At 29.1% G+C, this 19,115-nt stretch overlaps 1 pseudogene; it reads right to left on the bottom strand.

Annotated features, from left to right (window-relative positions):
* Positions 1-10,259: 10,259 nt before the first annotated feature.
* LOC100808781 (purple acid phosphatase 8-like) lies at positions 10,260-12,900 on the bottom strand (annotated as a pseudogene).
* Between the last annotated feature and the right edge of the window lie 6,215 nt (positions 12,901-19,115).

Below are 19,115 nucleotides of genomic sequence, written 5' to 3' on the forward strand. Positions count from 1 at the left end.
CCACGGTGTAGAATGAATGCATAGATACGTTATTTTTAACAATATCTATTTAGCGACATCAATACGCACACATCTAATCGATTCTTTTTTAATTATTAATATAAGCATAAAAAAAGAATTATAAGAATAACAAAATACAATTAGGGGCCAATCAGTTTTGTGCCGGCGTCTCTCTGGACCCTATTTGCCACCATTTTTGTTTTTGTTTTTATAAAATTTGCCACCATATTGTTGTTATTACAACTTATCATACATAATTTAAAGAAAAAGAAGAAAAAAGTCGCAAAACATTGTTTCTTTTTCTTCTTATTCTTTTATAGTTCTTATAATTTTATTTTCGAAAATTGTAATTTGATATATTAAATTTAAATAAATGTTTTAATTAATCTTATACTTTAGTCATTTTTTTCTTTTTAATTTTGAGATTTATTTTTAAAATTAATCATGCATATTTTATATTTTTAAATTGCATTTTTTTATGTTTTATTTGAATTACTTATTAAATTTTAAATTTATTTTTATATTTAATTAAATTTAAAAATAGTTCTTTAATACACCAATCTATTGATAATATTATTTTTTATATCTTTTCCTTAGTGACCTGCGCTTTTCTTGTAAGGACAATGAACTCTGCTGAAAGCCCTTAAAGAATTTCAAGATTGACTTTTTCCCGTGATAATTTAATGTTCAATCCCAAAAGATGGGACAATAAGAATAAATTATTGGATAATGCTATTCTTAGATCAGTTTATACAATAAATTTTATAATTTAAGAGAGATAATGAAAGAGAAAAGTGATAGTTAAAATGAATAATGCAATGAAAAAATAAAAATAATTGTTGAGAATGTATTGTTACTCTAAATTATTTGTGCTTGAAGCCTATTTTTATTATCGGGGATGAAGATAGAAATGAACAATCTGCAGAAAGAGCAGAAACAATTTTGAAAAGAGGGATCAAATAACCTATATAGAACACACTCTGCGCATCAGACCATAACAAAGAGGACCAAGTCTGTCCTTTCACAAAAATAACCTATATACTCTCTTCTTCTTTTTTTTATCATTCGTGAGTATGTGACGTGCTATGCATTTTTCCAGGACATAATGTTTTTTTTTGTTTGAATTTAATTCTTTCTTTCTTATTTCATTCATATCAAATAACTTTATGATATTATGTCTGATTTATTTCTCACTTATTTTCCTCAAAACAAACAACACAACATATCATTCTATTTCTATTCTATTTCTTATTTTTTAAATTATTTATCTTCAATTTCTACCTTTCCTATTTCTCTTCTTCTAAATTAAACACAACAAAAATGTGAAGCAATCCAAGGAAAATGGACTACAAAGAGGCCAGGGGGTGTCCTTTTGTGGATTATAAGAAGGGTTAAATATATTTTTATTTTTTTTTCACTTTTATGCATGTAAATTTGTTTTTCTAATTTTAATTTTTGTAAGTTAATGTTTTTTCAATTTTGGTTTGTATAAGTTTCTTTTTCATTTTTAATCCTTGTAAGATTGCGTCTTTTGTTTTAAACTCTTTAAGATTTCAATTTTTTTATAAATAATTTTCATAAAGTTACACTTACATGAAATAAAATTGGAAAAAAAAAATACAAATTTAAACTGATTAAAAATAAACAAAATATCTTACGGGAGTCAAAATTGAAAAAAACATAACCTTACAAGAATTAAAAATAAACAACTATTTTTACCATAACCAAAATTAAAAAAATATGAATTTATATAGACAAAAACATATTTAAGCCTTATAATAAATTAGACATGTTGTGAGTATTTGACAATATATTATTTATTTAACCATTACATTATTTATATTATTCATTTTAATATTATATTTCAAATTATATTAATTATTCTTTTGGACAAAAATATAAGCAAAAAAATATTGGATTTAAATATAATTAAATTTTAATTATTTTTATCATATTGAATGATATCATCCTAAAAATATCCTTCAATTAATTAATATCTATTTTTTTAAAAAAAAATATATCAAGTTCCAATCATTGATATTTTAAATAAAAAAGTTTATTTTTAAATGTGATAGTTGATTTCAATGACATGCATTAGCCAGACAATAGTTAATTTCGTTCATATTTGAGTTTACATGGAGTATTACACTAATCAACGTCAACATAATAAAAATATGACGTTTAATTAAGTTTATGTTATTTTTATTTTGTTTTAAAATTGATTGGAAATATTTTAAGATGTGACAAGATTAATAACAATTGAAACTAAAAATATAATTAAAATAACTAACTATAAATAAAAAGAATTACAAGAGTTTAAAATTAATTAAAAAAACAAAAAATTATAAATACTCTCAAAAACTAATTAATTTTATTAATAAAATACTTTTAAATTTATATAAAAATATCATATAAATTTGTATGTCTACATATTTTACATTTATTAGTTTCTATAATAGATAATTTTATCAAACAATATAACTTAATTAGGTAATTTAACAACTTTCAATTACCAGTAAATTTTTTCATCTATTTTAAACAAAAAAATTTCAACTCTCAAACGCTCCGAGTGTGGATCCGGCTATCTCGTGATGGTTGTTTAGATTGGATTATAGAATATCAGGATCAAATTTGATACAGGTGAGGGTATATAAGCCAAAGTTTGATCTAAGAATGGACAAATTATACCTACTCATATTCTCAGATGAAACCAATTCGTTATTCTGCTGATATAAAATCAGACCAACTATATATAATCAATTGATAAAAATTTTACTGATGTTAAAAAATGTGTGTGTAATTGTGTATGGTATATATTAATTTTTTTTAAACTTGCAAAAATAAATATGAACTGATGGACAACATTCTCCCTTGATATTAGTGGGTCGGTGCCCCCCACGATAAAATTTCCATGTATGAAACCACATTATATTATATTCCGAGATTTCCACTTCAAAAAAAAAAGAACAAGAAGACAAGAGGGAAAGGGAATCGTATGTACAATGATGTTTCTATGGTTTAATTTTAATATCACACACTCAAATAAATCATGTTGCAGTTACATGATTATACTGATGCAACATTATAGGTCCAGGTGTGTCATTTTGGATACTCCTGCGCTGTGGTCCAATGAATCCTGGCCTTTTCAACCGGTCCATTTATTTATTTATTATTATCCTCTCAATAAAAATAATATTACAATTACAATGTCTTCTACGATTGCACCATAACAACAATAGTTTAATTGAAACTATATTATTCTTTATTTTTTGAACTCAAACCTTATTCAAGACGACCAAAATTAATATCACTTGTATCAATGGCTGATAGTATATTATTCTTTATTTTTAATGATGAGAAAGAAAATCATCCAATGAATATGATTCATGACCTTGCAAGTTCAGCAATCAATGACTTAGGATTTTAAATTTGACTAAATTAAAGTAAAACCAGTTTGAACTCTAAATATAGATGATTTAAATTTTTTATTAGTTTCACGCTTAAATTAATCTTATCTACTCATAATTAACTTTAAAAACTAAAAAAATTAGCATACTGTTACATTTTTTTTTTCGGGTAGAGACAATGGACTTTAAATAATTTTTCTTCTGCCAACAATTTAAGATTTTGTGTTTCAGTTAATATTCATAAGGGATGAAAGTGAAGAAGAACCCCTTTGCATGGAAGCCATAGTCATTAGTTCAATTAAATTATTTCTCTATTATTAGTAGTTCAGTCAATTAAAATAGGTACATGCATCATTTGCAAAATACTACTTATATTAGTGGTACACCAGGTTCTAGAATTGAACTAGCTCAACCCCCTACCACGATATTGGAACAAGTGTTGCGCTCTAATTTATTATTGTTCTTTTTTAATTTCTCGAACTGCATATATGGAAAAACTTTGTTGATAAATAAATTTAGCTATATATTTTTTTAACGAAAAGTACCAAAAAGTGTGTTGTTTTCTTTTCAAGGGCATAATGAAACTTAATAAAATATTAAAAGAGAAAAGGCAGAATTAAAGTTGTAAACAACAAGAACGTATAAAACAAAAATAGTACTATCAAAAGAAGAAAAAAAATGTATAAAACAGTCTTCTCAAAACACGTACGTAATTGGTTCAAGTATCGTAGTCCCAAACCAATGCTCATTACAAAGTATATATGCTTTGATCTTCTCCAATTGTTCATAAAAAAAAAAAATTAGATGTGAATTTTTCTGCTGAGTTAGCTTAAAAATTTTGCAGAAAATGTTTTCTGCGGATTTTTCTGTGAATTTTAATCAGATAAGCTTTTGCGAATTTTAGTTTCGTAGGAAAATCAATTATATACGTTTTTTAGGATTTTAAACCATCAGTAAACATCATTTTCAGAAAACAAAAAGCGCACACCAATAAACATCTAAAACCATCACTAAATATCATCTTCTAGTACTGCTAAATAACGGTCACAAAATGTCACTGTTCATTCCCATTCATTTTTTACAGAAAAATAAAAATGTAAGAGTCACACCTTTTTTCTTTTTCTCCCTACTTAATTGTTATCTACGTATCAAACACACTCTTTTCTATTTTCTCCTCCCTGTTTCCTTTTCATTTCATCCCCTAACCATTAATTTATCTCTCTTATTAATTAGTTAAACCATTCACATTAAAACGAAATAGACTGCGATTTTACCAAGAGCCACAAATTAAGTAGGTGCAGGCAACGGGTGGCAGTTTTAAAATAACGGAAGAGAGGTGCTTCAGATAAATTAGTAAATCATTAGCACCACAGACTATTAATTTAGAATAACTTATGAAGTAAGGTAATACGTAAGGCCTATTTGATAAATTATTATAAAAACTCATCAATATAAATTCAACAATACTGTTCAAAAAATATAAATTCGACAATAAATGGATTTTTCTTTTTGGTATGTATTAAGGGTGTCTTTTGGTTCAGAGTCAAAAACTATTTCCTTTCAAGGTGGAAACATCATGGAAGCATATATAACTTTTTCCAGTAGGTCTTCTTTTTTTATACGCACAGTTTGAAATCAACATCTGTTTATATTTATGGGACTAATTATTTACCAACTATGTCAGATTTTATTATTACAATTAATAAAAGGAAATTTGGGTAACAGAAACGTGCAAATGACGATTGCAATAGTACTACTAATAGCTCGAAAACACACGGGTCTCTTCAATCCATTGACCTGCTAACTTATTTTCTTATATTTTTGTTTCTTCCTTTTTGAGTGAAACAATTATCTCGATGTATGTTTTTATATATAAATATAGTATATGCTTCTAGAAAAGGAAGAAACAAAAATATTAAGAAAATAAGTTAGCAGGAAATCTTGCTTGTGGTTATTATTCTCTTTTTTATCAAACCTTGCTTTCGTCTAGAAAAACATGCACTAATAAACGCTTTTTACGACACACTTTCAAAGTCGGTCGCCGTCTTTGTATTAAGGATGGTGACATTTTGGTAAATATTTTACATATTCAATGACGTTTTCGTTTGGCACCGTTTTCGTATGCTAGATAGGGGTATTTTTGTAATTATCAAAAAATTGACTAAGACGGTGTATCCTAGACACCGTCGTTGAAATCACTAAATACAAAGATGAGTTTGAATTTGCACCGTTGTGAACCATATGTTATAAAAGTTGTCCCGCGCTAGCTTCCTCGCTTGTTCTTCGTGAGTTTCTATCTGAACGAAAAAACTTCCCACGCTAGCTTTCCCGTGAGTGAGTTCCTGAGTGACGCTAGGTTTCGCAGCACCTTGACACCTTCACACCAAAACTTTCCAGTTACCTTCCTCGTGAGTGAGTTTCTGAGTGACCTTTCTGAGTGAGTTTCTGAGCTTCTTAGAACCCAAATGTCGTTGCGGTGACACTGTTCACAAAGGTAACATCGACCTCGTTGCACGAAGAGTTAGGTGTGGTGGTTTGAGATATTGTATTTTCGTTGCACTAATATTATCCAATTTTGACTTTTCAGGAACTTCTAACTTCAGAAACTTCCTCCCTCGGTTCATAGGATGGGTTGGGACCCTAGCTAGTTGTGTTTTGCGACAAGAAGATTTATCGCTTTCTGGTTCGTGTCTTTAATGCCTAACTTTTTTGTTTAATGAGATATAGGGTTTGTTGCTTGAATTCGTGTTTATATTTTGATTTCGTTGATTTGTCTTTTTCATTTTTATTTATGTTTGGAAGTATAGATTACCTTTTAAGTGGTGATTTTTAACTCTAATGAATTTGTATTGCATTCTTTGATGAAATCTCCTTAATCATTATTTCTGCAAACCTATCTTTGTTGAACGTGTGTCTAAAAAGAGAAATTGACAGGACTTGAAATTCCTAGGTGTTTTCTCCTTTGTTCTTTTGACAGTAGCGTGCATATTCCGCAACGGTGGTTTCTCTGTATTTGGGATGATTGTCTTCTGATAATAAATCTTTTATAGGTCCATAGAGTTTCGGTGATGATTTAAGACCTACGCTGAAAAAGCATGCAATACATAATATTCTTGGACCTATGAGATTTGCCAGCACTCTATGTTCTACGCTCTTGAATCTGTCATTTGTTATCAGCTGTAGTTCAAGAAAGAAAACAAATAATTAGCCACATTCACTAAATTCATTTTACATATCATAGGGACTGATAAATTGGTCTAATGTAGTATCAGGCTTTCTGCAAAGTTGTAATATTGTTTAATAATATCAATTTAAAAATATGATGCTCCTAACAGTCTATTGAACCTGTAGGCTGAAATACATATTAAGCATCAAGAGCCATAACTCTTCATGCAAAGTGAAGACACAATTTATAGCCTACTATGCTACTAGTAGGTTAAATCTTATTCAGGAATCATGATGCAAACCCTTTATGCATATTAATTTCATACAAGTATAAACTTATAAAGCAAAATGAGTTTAATTTCCATGCGTTGTCCTATAAATTATCTTAGAAATGACTTTTAAAATAATTATTAGAAAAGATTACCATCATATCATATATGGCAATCCAAGTTTTGATTACAGTATAAAAAAACTTGACACTGTCAATACATATTAAGTTTGCTAACTATACATTGACCTAATTAAGTGGCATAAAATTCAATGCAGTATACATACATTAGCTTACCTGCATATTACTGGCAAGTCTTTAGGTTTGGGAGGATTAGGTAACACAAAAAAGTGTCTCTCCAATTAAGTGTTGGTGAACTATAGATATCATAATTGCTATTATACACAAAAGGTCTCATATGATCTCGGTTATATAACTCTGTTTTCACCTTATTATCTTGTTTATAAATCCTTTGCACCCCATCTTTGAAGTCCTCTGGAAACATGACAGGGATGCCACTGTTCACAACCTAACAGAAACCCCATTTCTCAGATGATTCCCGTAACTCAGTTCTTTGCCAACTTCTGAAAGGTCTATGACAGGACTAATATGTTTTGTGTAGCCTAAAGTTGAGGCTTTCACAAACTCATCACGGGGATGATGAAACAATGTTGGGATCTTTGTGACCCCTTCATCAACAAGGCCTTTAACACCAGCTTTTGAGTCATCAAATGCTTTAAGCTCACGTAGCCTATCAGGGTTGAGCTCCACAGTGTCTGCAATTTCATATGTAATAGACACCTCCATGTTTCTTCCTTCTGGTTCTAGTGGAATTTAGGGTCTAAACTCTAAAACCTTATTGTGGAAAGTTTTAGTCTTTTTTCTATATAGTGTGAGCTAATCATAGACAATGTTTAGGTGCTATTTCAAGAGAGACACACTCACACACTTACTTTGGGGGTTCAATAGTAGATTTGTATAACTTCAATGTATTGATAAATATGAAATAACTTCATATCTATACAAATAAATCAGAACATGAAAATTAAAGAAGAAAGTGATTTAATTGCTTAAATTTCAAAACATTTAATTGCTTTACGGAAGGGGGAATGTGAATAATAATTAAGAAAGAAAACATGTAGGCTAATTGGAAGGACAATGGTTCTAGGTGATTTGAGAAAGGAACAGAGGCAACTAGTTGTATAATATTTATTGCTTCAATGAAGTTGCTTGCTTTGAATGGTAGCTTCAACTTCCTTTAAAAACCTTTGAAATTTCAATCACTCTGAGTAACTAGGGTCAACATGAAGACTTTTTGCATAAGTTCAAAATACATACTAACTATGCTAGCTTTTGTTACAAGTTTAAAACCATTCTAACCTTTTCATTGTGAAGTACAACTTAGTGAAACATTCAGCGGAAAGTGTTTTTGATGTGTTTTGTTGAGTAGCAGCAGCTGCTCTAGAAAAAAGGTTAATGGTATGTCTATGTAGAGGTTTAGCTTCATTATTTTCTTATTCACAACACAAAAGCTTTAGGATTAATCCTTTTTGCTGAAGTTGTCATGATTTGTCCTTTGATTTACACTTACAAACTTTGTCTTATTCTGATATGGAAATAAGTTCTAGTTTTTAAGTGACAAAAACTATGTCTCTTACATATCTTCCATTTTCAACTTAAGTAGACGTAGGCTTTGATGAATCCTAAGGATGTGACTCATACAGAAAACTTGTAGATGCTTAATATGTTCGTCTTTCTGAATTTGATGATATCTAAAAAAGTGTATCATATGAACTTAGGAATATGCAAGCTCTTTTAGAAAATAGAAACAACAACGATTATATGACAAAACATATATAAAAAAGTTGTAGCATTAGAAACTGTCATTAGAACGATAGTTTGTATCATCAAATTCATGAGACTGATACTTGAAGCAAACAATCTAGAGAAACTCTCATCAAAATAAAGCTAGGCAGAATCAAGTCATTCGTTAATCTTCAAAGGGAAGCTTTGATCATCAATATATGTAGTTTAGGTTGTCTTCTGAATGTTACTTCAACTTGAATGAAGAGCCTCGATATGCCTTTCTTTGAAACCCCTTGAGATCAGAAAGGTAGTCGCTTTCTTCCTTGGAAGAAGAGCTTTTGTCCACCATTTTGGGTTTGGCTTCTTCCACTCATGACTCTCTTGGTTCCACATTTTGTTCAGCAACCTTGTCCTCTTTCTGAGGCTCAACTTACAAAAACTTCAGCTGCTTGTGTCTCCTCTTCAACCACAACCTCAACCGTCATAGTTAGAAACTGAAAACAAAAACAAAAGCACTAACAAAAACAAAATGAAAACTTGACTTGAGACAAACCAGAACCTTAAAAAGGGTGTAATACAAATCAAAAGAGCTTTTATAGATAAGGATACAAATCTGTATTAACTACAAATATGTATTTGGGATTAGAGCTCCTCCAATTATCATTTTGTGTGGTTTCTGATTTTATTTGAAGAATTTAATCACTGGCTCTAAAAATTGAACGTTTTTATGAATTTGGTGCTTATAATAGAGTAATTAAATAATGAATTGTTGTTATTTTGTCTCATAAGTTTCAAATTTTTTGTGATTTTAAATTTCAGTTTAAAATTTATAAATACGAATTTGAGAATTTTTAAATATTTGTTTCATGTTGTGTTTTTTTTGTGTTTTCAGCTTTTCTTTCAGTATGTTGTAAGAGATAAAATCATCGATCCTGTCAAAGTCGAGATATGTCGTTCTCTTAATTTTTTTGGAAAATAATTATTTAATTTAGGATTTTCTCTTACGAATTATAATAACTTTATATCCTAAAATTATAATAACTTGTTTTTTGTATGAAATTGTCTTAACAATTTTTTTTGGTTACAAATGATAGATTAAATATAAATAATTTGTGAACGTCTTATTTTGATTTAATCTATCATTTAAATATTAATTTTATAAATAAACTTTACTATTAATATTAATTACATTGCTAACATATTATTTTTAATTATTTTTATTTTTTGTGATGAGTTATCATCCAGGAAAAATAAAAATAATTAAAAATAATATCTAATTCAAGGATAGTACTCACTTAAGCAACGCCTTTGAAAGTTCACAAACAAAATGTAAGCAACGACTTTAAAAGTTCACAAACAAAGACAGTGTTTACGTAAGCAACGTCTTTGAAAGTTTACAAATAAAGACGATGCTTACGTAAGCAACGTCTTAGAATCCTAACTTTCAAAGACGGTGCATATGTAAGCACCGTCTTTGTTTGCAAACTTTCAAAGACATTGCTTACGTCAGTACCATCTTTGTTTGTGAACTTTCAAAAACGTTATTTACGTGAGCACTGTCTTTGTTTGCGAACTTTCAAAGACGTTACTTACGTGAGCACTGTCTTTGTTTGCGAATTTTTAAAGACGTTACTTACGTAAGCAACGTCTTTGTTTCAAAGACGTTGCTTACATAAGCACCGTCTATGAAAGTGGATCCCTTTCCACAATGTTAGATTTTGACCCGTCTTTGAAAGGTTTTACTTTTCACGACGTTGGATATAACAACGGTCGTCCACCGTCGTTGTATCCTGTTTTCCACCGTCTTAGAAGCACTTTTTTATAGTAGTGATGGTGAGGCTAGAAACCTTTCCTCTAGGAAGTCAAAATACACTCTAACTCTTGTTTATCGCTCAAATTATTATACAAAACACTAATTATTGCTGGTAATGAAAATTCAAATAATCACTCGATCGAAAAGGTCAAATCCTTATTTTGAAACCTTATAAGTAAGCTTTGTGTCCTTATTTAATTAGCTAAACCAAGAAAAAGACTCCAACAAGTGGGGTTGAATAATCTTAGACTTACACTTGCTTGCCTAATGACCAAAGAACTTTGAAAAGATACATGCATTTCCATTCTTTAATCATTTCACACATTTAGTAATTGTCGTTAAACGGTTATTGTTGTTAATTTGTAGAACAGATTTGGCGATTTAAACTAACGAGAAAGTTACATAAAACCCTATTTGCTCAAAGCTCAAATGTCATTTTCTTGTGTGTGTCGAAGAAATTGCTAGGGTAAATAAATTATTTAGCCTAATTTTTTTTCTATCTTCTGTGCACCTTTCTTTTTTGTCCCGGCCGAGACATTTTTTCTATTCTTTCTTGTTTCATAATTAAGTGCCTTTGATTCTTGAACTTGTTCACCACCTTGCGTGAAGCTGTTAGGATGCGTTCCATTTGTGTAGAACATGGCCATAGACATCATAGAATACTATGTCAATTTCAGTTTCGGTGATCTTCACAGACATGAATCCTTGGCCATCGTAGTAGAACTTCATCTCTTCTGGCTTCCACCAGTTCACAACACCCCTCCAAGCCTTTGACCCTCCCCCGCTAGCCAAAAATTGAATTGCACTGAAATTCATGTGCATATTTAATGGTTAAATTAATTTTCACTACATATGTAACTAAACTATACATGCATCATGTATGCAAGATCGATCTAAAGGAAAACGAATCCTAAAGTAAAAATTAAAATAAATATTTTTTATCTTAAAAAAATAAGAGTGATATGTGAGACTTTTTAGTTAATATATGTAATTTTTTTTACTTTGAAAAACTAATAATAAATATTGATAAACCTAAAACTCAAGTTTTATTTGTTTTATCTTTGGTTTGGTCCTTTATGCATGATGCATCTGGAGAATTAACAAACCTGCCAAGACTGCCTATGTGTTGTAGGCAGTGATCCTGTCCATTTATGTAAAGATCAATGTTGTTTGCCTGAAAATCAATAGACACTTAGGTAACTGTTTGTGGAAGCTAGCTAGTGTAACCTTAAAATATTCACTGATGCTCAGGAAATTAAAGTGAGGAAAAAATTTAGCAAAGTTACCTCAAGAATTGGGAGAAGCTGCTTTACAAGCTCATCCGTATTACCGTGCAAGCCGGCACTTCTAATTGTATGGTGACCCACCACAATCTTCCATTTTGCATTTGATTGTTGTAAAGCCAAATCCACGTCCTAATTAAATTAAGTGTACAACAATTAGCCAATTAAACAACGTACAAATGATTCATATATATGAATTTTTCTTTGCATGAATTTACATTTTATTTTATATATATTGTTTATTTTTGCTTATCATTAATTGCATAATATAAAAAAGATCTATTGTCTTTTATTCTTTTTCAAAATTCATTTGCATTACTATTCCGAAAAATTAATGATATCTAACCTTGAGGAGGTTGGAAATGTATTGTTTCCTAGGCAATATGCCACTCCAATCATATATAGACATGTCCTTAGGTTCTGTGAAGTATTTGTCCACAAACGGAGTAGTATCTACAAAGTAAAACTCTGCAACTTCTGAAACAAAGAATGTAAAAAAGGCACATGAATTTATGTTACTTGAATTTAATATTTGAAGCCTTCTATAAATTGAAATTAAGAAGAATAAAACAAAAGAGGTTGCTTTAAACCTGCATTTACAGTAAAAGATCTCAAGCAAAGCCATCTCTTGTCAAGATTTGTGAGGACAGGACTCAACCGTGCCTCAACATTACCCCTATAGTCGTGGTTGCCCAAAACTGCACAAAAGAAAAATATTAAACTAAAAAACAAGACATTAATATATAAGGTCTCAATTCTATCCATATTACTTGAAAAATAAGGCTATATTTGTATTAAAGTTTGAAAAATATTTTTGCTAATTTTAATACGCGATTACAATTCTAATGCTTAAAATGAAAAAAAAAAAGACGAATTTGTTACTTGTAGGCTAGGATGAAAATACTTATAAATTCTTCCGACTAAAATTTAAACATGCACTAATAAGCATTCCTTTCACGTGTACCATTGAAATTAAATAAGATTTATGAAATAGAACTCTTACCACTGTACCATTGCTTTTGCAAGCTAGAAGCAGTGTAGATTTTGGTGAATGAGTCATCAAAGGCTGGATCATCTATGCCTCAAGCCACTGTAATAAAAATTGTCGCCGGTGGAAATCACAAAATCGATGTCTAATTGCTCTCCAATAACTCCCATCTAGAAAAAAATTAATTCACTTCTTTTTCAGAATTAATTATTGAACGGAGGCAAAAAGACACATGAAAAATTGACCATAATTTGCTTGCAGACATAGAATTGGATTGGATTTTTGGTCCAAACAATTCTTAAAATTGGTCGCTCAGAAATTAAATTGGTCAAATTAGTATAAAAAAACTAACAAAATTTAATAAAAATCCGAGACAAAATAATTATTTATATACAAATTTAGAAAAATTCTAGCTATTTATTACGAGTGGTTTTTCATCAAAATCACACGACTGTATATTCAGTTAAATTTCTTCTTACATTTTTCTAATTTATTAGCTAGTCAATGTTGGTTTTAGAAAAATGTCATTGCACATCAGTTTTCGTGCCCAATTCCTGCATCTCACCAAAATAATAGGTTATATAGTATTTGAACACACTACAATTTTATCATCTTTATTAACATTCACCATTTCTCTCTTTATATTATATCCTATCATATTACTTGTAATATATATTTATATTTTTTTTTCCTTCTCTCACAGCGTCATGCCAAAATGATTTATGTAAAATAATCAATGAGATAATACAGATGCAGATGTTTCTGGCCAAATAAGAACTAAACTACTGGCGCGTGCATGGGCTGCATGATTGGCCTAATATATTATAATTATTCTTTTTTGGAGCCTTGTTGTTATTAATTAATTAATGGATATAAAAAGAGTGTAAGGAATCTGTACACAGTGACCACTTTGTATAGCAAGGAAAAGCACGATATTCATTGGCTGCTCCTCCTCTGCTATAACTGTTTGGGGTTTCTCTGCTGTATCGGTGGCCACTAGTTTGTCCACTACCTAGATGTTTTTAAATTCACTCTAAATTATCAAGATTGCATTTGCATGGAAATTAAATGATTCGTACTTATACACTCCATGGGTGTAAACACACCGTGCCAGAAACAGGAGGAGAAGAAAGTTGTGAAGAAAGAAATGAAGTGAAATAAAAATATTAAAAATACTTTGTGGAGGGAAATGAATACTGTCATTATTGTTTGAGTGGTTTTAAGGTTGGTTTGGTGTTTGAATGGAAAGAAAAGAGGGAAGAGATATGTCTCATTAACAAAAACTAACAACTAATATTTGTCAATATAAATTTTTGTTTATAGCACATGCAATTGGTTGGTGTGTAAATAAAATGTAACTTACCTGGAATGCAACTTAGGATTGGTTGTAAGCTCCTTTTCTTCCCCAATCTCCAATGACCAAGAAGCTAAGCGATCCATCTTGTTTAGGTGCTTGTTCAAACTGCTCAAGCATAGCCGAGGAAACAACCAAACACAAGGCTATGGTGCCAATGAAAACAAGCTGCATCCCCATGGTGAGGTCAGAGAATTTGATGGAGAAAAAAGAAAGCTTTGGGTTTGGATTTTGATTGATGAGTATTGCAAGTGGCAACAACTTTATATATATACTTATTATGCTTCCAGAGGAAAATGACGAGCTAGCTAGGAGGGTACGTATTTTCAAACAACACTAACTGAGTGGTGTTATAACGCAAATCATGTGACATGTGTACAACTGGAGAAGAGAAAAGCACCATACGCATGGGCCATAGGGTCCATTTGTTAATAAGAAATCGTATCATATCATATCATTGCTACGTGTTTTAATTTAATTTTAAAAAAGTTCTGTTCTTATCTTAGGGGAAGCAATTGATAACACAGAAAATAATTTACCAAACCATGGTAGCATAAATTATTGTAGAAATGAACATCATGATTCATGCATTATTATTTATAGATGAAATCAACTTTTGAGATACATAATCGTAGTTCGTTGTTAGGAATAATTTTTTAAGAAAATTAATTGTTTGATTGGTTTTTAATTTTTGTTACTAATAAAATACGTCTACATCGGTTAACAGGTACTGAATTTCTTGGAATGTTCCCTTCACGTAAATATATGGTTTTTTCTTGACAACAACGATTCCTTTTTGGCCTATGCTATTTGAAGTTCCGAACTCTATGGTGGCATGTGGCTATATCTGAATGGAATGGGAATATATATATATATATATATATATATATATATATATATATATATATATATATATATATATATATATATATATATATATGTGTGTGTGTGGGGGGTGGGATATGAGATTGAAAGCCTATAAAGGATGCACAAACCACTACCACCAACTCTGGATCAGTTTGTTTTATGAAGCATCTCTTCTTATCTAAACAACGATTTCATGATTGCAACTTCCACTTTATGTTGTCCATCATTATAATTATTTGCGTTATAGACAGAACAGACCCTAATGCTATCATGGATTGCAGACATATCTTATTGCTTCCTTTAAAATTTGTCCAACTTTGCTTTCCATTTTTAGGTTTTTGGATCTCTTTTTAGTTTATGTTTCTAATAAGCATTTAGTCCTTTTAATTTTTTAAAATTGTTGTAGTCCAACTGAATTGTTCCAAGTCAACATAAATTAATTGAGCTCAATCCAATCTTTGATGTTTTGGTCCTTAAATTGAGTTTCTCCTTGTGAAACGTTTGCAACATGCAAACTTGCCAAATGACAATGGCGAAGTGAAAGAGAGGTATAGAAAACCCTCTTCATTTAATGGAGTTTCCCTTTCTAAACAGGCAACAGCATTGGGCACCACTTGCGGCCGAAAGTTTCCCTTTAGCGTGAGGTCTACTATAACTACCTGCACCTCTAACTCAACAAGGACTCATATTCTGTTAAAAAACAATTACAATCTGTATATGATATGATATTTGTTATATGATTGGCATCAAATTGGCAAACATTTTATTCTCTTTGGATCATTGCAGAGGATTCAAATCTACATTTGGCTTAATAACCTTTATGACAACAGAATCAAACTACAATTTGATTGAATTAAGTAATAATTTTAGTTTTAATCCAATCTATCAACACTCTTGTCCATCTAACTTGTTTTAATGATTTATTCTTTGAATGTCATTAGCACCTCCAGGTTCGAGACAAGATACCCACAAATCCCTAAACCCATCCAAATCCAATATATCAACACTCCTAATTTCTGACTTCAGTTACCGTTTCTTTTATTTTACATTTTTTAAAAAAAAATACAGAGAGACACATATCTCTCTTTCTCCTAATTTTAATAATGTTAAGAAAATAATTCATACACGTGATATACGTTTATTAAACAACAAGAACAACCTCGAACTCATTTAAAGCACTTTATTTATTTTGGTCTAATTAGTAATCAGAATATATGATGAGCTGGAGGCCACCCACTTGGATAAATCATTAATATATATGGAACAAGCTAAAAAAATATAAAATATTCTCTTTCTCTTCTTTTCACTCCTCGTATATAAATAAAAGAGTAAATACTAAATAGAGAATATAATTAATCTAAATTCGTTATTTTTATAATATTTTTTAGAAATTTTATTTTTTTGAAAGCATATTTTACATTATTTACTCCGTTACCATTTTGTCCTTTCCTTTTTCTTTTTCTTCTTGATAAGTGACGGATACAAAAAAATTTCTTAGTGAAGATAAAAAATATTATAATATATTTATAGAAAAAACTACAAATTTTTATAAAATGCATAATATTATGAAGAAGAAAAAATACTTTTTACCTGTTATAGTTGATATCTACCTATTTTTTTTACTTTAAAAATGTTATATAATTTTTCCATTGTTAGTATTATCAAAAATTAAGAACATAAGTGATAAGTTAGTATTAATTTATTTTTTATTTTATAACTTTTTATATCAATTCATTTTTAAAAATTATCTTATGGTGACAATACTAACTTTACTACGGGGACAAAAGTAAAAAACTATTAATAATATTGAAGGATAATTTTTTTTCCTCTGGGAGCAAGTTTATATGTACATCCGTCAGGATCATGATCTCATGCATTTTGCATTTTGATATCCAAAACTTAGACATGGTAGAATACAGGGGCAGCTTAGCCCCTGCATTTTTTAAAATCTTTTATTAACTAGTTTTGATGTTTTTAATATGTTTTAAATACATAAGGATTTAGAAACATAATTTATAAAAAAGATTACATGTAATTGTTTTGATAAACTATTAATATTTGATGATGTAATAAGTCACTGTCAATATCATTATTATGTTATTATTTAATGTTATTACTTGACTAAAAAACCAAAATAAATAAATAAAATTACAAGGTTTAAAATTAAAACAATCAAAAGGAACTAAAATAAGTAAATAACTCATATTTTATTGGACCAAAACGTTATTTAAGATATATAACAGAGGTACTAATAGTATTTTAATGAGATTTTAAATAAACTCACACAAATTCAAAGACACAGTTTGAAACACGTTTGACTCCTCTCTTTACTCTCTACTCTCTACTAAACATAGTGTAAAGCAGTAAAGGTGAGAGGGTGAGCGTGTGACACAGCCAAATTCGGGTTGGTTTTGTCTCAACAAAAGTGAGCGTGTGGCACGTGCCAAAATTGGAGTTGGTTTTGCCTCGACCATGCCAAACATGTTTTGTTTAGTGCAAAAGACAAAATTAACTGAGATTTTGTCATTGTCAAGTTGCTGGAATTTTTTTTATTTTTTTTTTGCTTTATTGATTTCGTTTAAGGCAGGAATGTAACTATCCTTACGTTGTGTTTGGTGTCCTTCAAGTTTCACATATTTAAGGTAAAACTCAAGTTAAACGTACGTAACATTTGTTGCATGTATGCTTCAGTTTTTTTCTTTTTTAAATTCTTGTGTGTCTTGTTTCGTGATAAAAGCAAACACACATCTCACTACTAAACATGTTATCTTTAATAATATTTTTTTCTAACATATAATAAAAATGTTGTTTATTTCTTTTACAAAATTTAAAAAATATAGTTAAATATAAATAAATGTTATTAATATGTTTTTGTGATATTTTATCAAATATCATATATAGTTCATGTCGCTAGTTTTTAACAACATTTTTATTAAATACGAAATAAAAAAATATTATTAAAAATCATATATGTAATAGTGATGTTAAAAAAATGAAAATAATAAAATGGTCTTCTCACCGATAAAAATTATTCCAACCTAATAAACAATTTTTGTGCATATTTTCAGAAAATTGTTTGTGAAGAAGCTCTAAATTGGTTAAAAGATAGTGATGAACTTTTATACGCCAAAAAATTCGTCAAAATTATTTCTAATTGATATATAAAATGCAGTTCAATTCAATTTTTAACATACACCGGTACCAGTGTATTCATGCTATCTATTAATGCAGATATGAATTGAGCTTTCTGTTTCAAAAAAAAACTAAAAAGTAAACTAAATATTTACAACAAATGATTAATTACTTTAAAAAGGAATTGTTTTTAAAAAATTGAATTGAATTCTTTTAATTTATATTTGGATTATTTAGTAAACTAAATATTGACATTAAATAATTTAACACTTTGAAAAGAATTTTCTTTGATAAATTTAAATGAACTTCTCCTTTTAATTTATAAGCAAATATTCATCGGTACCCAAAGGTTATTGAGACATTGATTAAAAAATTAAAAGAAAAAAATATTAAAATTTGTAAAATTATTCTATTCATAAATTTTTTGTATTTTCCTATGATGTTTATAATAAAATTTTCTCCTTTAATTTTTTTAATTAGCAAGCCGTTAATTTATACAATTAGAATTAAAATTACAATTAAATCGAAAAGGAAGTAAATGTGAGAAGCCCATTCAAAATAAAGAATATCAGATATTTATTTTTCCATCTCTCTTCCTTCCGAAAGAAATGGGAAATAGGAATATGCGTTGTACTGTTGGTATAAAAGAATACCGTCAGAAGTTTCTTGGATTAACAATCGTGTACGCTATTCTTTTCGTGGGACGAAGATTGTCTATGTTTGCATTATTATTTACGTTAAAATACATCTTTTCGTAAGACTTTTTTTAAAAAAAATATTTTATGTGGTACTTTTATTTTGATTAAGATTTACTAGAAAAAATATTTATAAATAAAATAATTAAAATATCAAGTGTTGGGTATGAGAAATAAAATAATATTTTAATAATTTTATATTAATTTCATCGCATTATAATTTATAAATTAACAGTAGCGTATATGTCTTGTATAAAATATACAGTATAGTTTATAACTGTTATTTAATATTCTATCTTAAAATTAAGGAAAAACTATTATTTATTACGTTCAAATT

The sequence above is a fragment of the Glycine max genome, chromosome 5 (genome assembly GCF_000004515.6).
Source record: "Glycine max cultivar Williams 82 chromosome 5, Glycine_max_v4.0, whole genome shotgun sequence".
Classification (NCBI taxonomy): Eukaryota; Viridiplantae; Streptophyta; class Magnoliopsida; order Fabales; family Fabaceae; genus Glycine; species Glycine max.